Genomic DNA, 3,161 nt, shown 5'->3' with positions numbered 1-3,161 from the left:
TTGCCACCCACACGTAGTGGGTCGACTGCAAGAGCGGCTCTACCATCTGAAGGAAAGAAAGAAGATTTGCGTGTCTCTTCTCGGCTCGAGAGCCAGCCACGACTGACGCATCGTCCTAGAGCTAGCTACCCGGTCGTTCAATATATCCCCCAGTACTTGTGACTCATCGTGACAAACTGGTGGAGGTGCTGGGTAGTCTCACGGATGCTGCAGACCCCCCAGGAAGCCGTAATACGAGTTCAGTGCCAGTCAATACTCCCGTGCATCGGACCAGCCGCCGAATCAGGGGATTGCCTCCGGAAGTCAACGATACTGCTCCCACCACGTCAACAAACATGACCAGCACTTCAGTACAAACCTTGCCAACCGGCACGGGAAGCACGTCGTCGAACCGATATACGTCGGAAAGCCCACGGGCACCGACGACGTTCCATGGTACGGAGAGCGAAGACGTTGAGGACTGGTTGGCGGACTTTGAGCGCGTAGCCAACTTGAATCAGTGGGACGACGCGGCGAAACTGGGTCGTGTCTACTTCTATCTCGAAGACGGGGCTCGCACGTGGTTTCAAAATCGAGAGGAGCAGCTGACGACGTGGCCCGAATTCTGTCGTAGACTTCTGCAGACATATGCCAGCGCCGACCGCCAAGAAAGAGCTGAATGAGTTATTCTTGCCCGCGTCCAGTCGCCAAACGAAACTGTGACCACGTACGTCGAAGACATGACGCGTCTCTTCCGACGGGCAGATTCAAGAATGACGGAGGACAAGAAGTTGGGTCACTTGATGCGTGGTGTCAAGGACCAGCTTTTCGCCGGCCTCGTGCGAAGCCCTCCAAAGACGGTCGCGGAGTTCTTGTCTGAAGCCGTGACAATGGAAAAAATGCTACAGCAGCGATCAAACCAATACGACAGGCAACTCAGTGGCATGTCCACTGCTGACATTTTCGCCGCCGCTGGAACCAGCAATGACTCCTTACGTGAACTCATCCGTAATATCGTACGTGAAGAGTTGCAAAAGGCTGGTGTAGCACCTGATCCTACGGTTAGCTCTATTGCAACTGTCATCAAAGATGAGCTGCACCAGGCCCTCCGGGACACCTTGCCTCCTTATACAGCTGCGTCAGCTCCTGCTGAATACCACCGTAAAACAACCTACGCGGAAGCCTTGAAACGCCCTGCTGCATCGCCGTCATTGTTCGTTCATCCTGTCCCTGCAGTTTCACTCGAGTCAGCGCAGCACGTACCATACTACGAAGGCACGTACACGCCACCGCCCCTGCCCTTTGTCCGTGGTGCTTCTGTTGCCCATCGTTCAGTGCAACCGGTCCAGTACATCGACGATCGGCTCTCGTATTCTCGGAAGTCTGATGTCTGGCGCACACCCGATCACCGGCCTCTGTGCTTTCACTGCGGAGAAGCTGATCACTTGTACCGCCAGTGTCCTTATCGCCGTCTTGGGCTTCGCGGCTTCTCTGCGTACTCGCCGCCCCCCCCCCCCCCGTTACGGTCAGAGACCACGCGACATCCAAAACTACCTCTCCCAGCAGCATGCACCACCGGCTGCCGGGCGCCAGTCGCACTCGCCATCACCGAGGCGATTTTCATCAATGCCCCAGCGGTATTCTACGGCACGATCTCCCAGCCACCGCCGGGAAAACTAGCCGAAGCGACCTCTGGGGGCGGGGTCGCTGAACGTCGAAGCGCTGAAGACCTCCTATTGACGCAGAACTGTACAGAAACTGGTCCGACATCACCTGCTGCTGCGAAGGATAGCCGGCTTTCACTCGACATAGCAGTAACAATTGATGGTTGTGTAGTTAATGCGTTAGTGGACACCGGCGCAGACTATTCCATACTGAGCGGGAAACTGACAACGCAGCTGAAGAAAGTGATCACACCATGGCATAACTCGCAGGTTCGGACAGCTGGTGGCCATGTCGTTACTCCACTGGGTGCCTGCACAACTAGAGTACAGATTCAAGGGTACACATTCGTAGCAAGCTGCCTTGTTCTACGTGAATGCTCCCGTGACGTCATTCTGGGAGTTGATTTTCTACAGGAAAATGGAGCTATCATTTATCTGCAAGAGCGCCGCATCACGTTCTCAGCCCAGCGAGCAATTAACGTGCAGGATGACGGAATGCGTGTCGACGTACTGCGTATTTCTGAACAGAGCGTGACGCTTCCTCCCCGAGCCAGTGTTCTAGTTTACGTAACATGCTGTGGTTTGAGCGATGGCGATGTGGTGGCCGAGACAAAGTTAGAACACCTCCTGTAGCAAGGCATATGTGTAGTGAGAAGTGTAATACACGTTCGTGACGGCCGATCTGAATTGCTCGTTACCAACTTTAGCAACGAGCATCGACACCTTTTCCGTGGCACTTCGATAGCGTTTGCCCACGAAGTAGCAAATGTAACCAATTGTCTCACGTCAGAAATTGTGAATAACGCAGACACATCAATGAGCAACAATGACATCAATCCTGATCTGTCCACCGATAACCAGACTGCGCTGCGAGCGCTCTTGTTCGAGTACAGGTCTTGCTTCGCAAGTTGCTTAAAGATCCGCCAGACGTCCATCACTCAACACAGGATCATCACGTACGAGGACGCACGCCCAATAAAGCAGCACCCCTACCGCGTGTCAGCTAAAGTACGTGAAGCGATACGTACGCAAGTTCGCGAGATGCTTGACGATGGCGTTATCGAACCATCCAACAGCCCGTGGTCATCTCCAGTCGTGCTTGTCAAAAAGAAGGACGGGTCGCTACGCTTCTGCGTCGATTACCGAAAGCTTAACAACGTGACCAAAAAGGATGTGTACCCGCTACCGCGTATTGACGATTCGCTGGATAGACTTCGTCGTACCCATTATTTCACTTCTCTAGATCTCAAAAGCGGGTACTGGCAAATCGAGGTAGATCAGCGAGACCGCGAAAAGACAGCCTTCGTGACTCCAGACGGCCTATACCAATTTCGAGTACTCCGTTTAGGCTTGTGTTCAGCGCCGGCAACTTTCCAGCGAATGATGGACACTGTCCTCACAGGGCTCAAGTGGCAGACTTGTCTACCATGATGATGTGGTGGTCTTCTCTGCCACGTTCGAGCAGCACCTACAGCGCCTGCGCAGCGTGCTGGAGGCTATGCGATCGGCGGACCTCAC

Source organism: Rhipicephalus microplus, chromosome 6 (genome assembly GCF_043290135.1).
Source record: "Rhipicephalus microplus isolate Deutch F79 chromosome 6, USDA_Rmic, whole genome shotgun sequence".
Classification (NCBI taxonomy): Eukaryota; Metazoa; Arthropoda; class Arachnida; order Ixodida; family Ixodidae; genus Rhipicephalus; species Rhipicephalus microplus.
Note: the sequence above shows the minus strand (reverse complement) of the source record.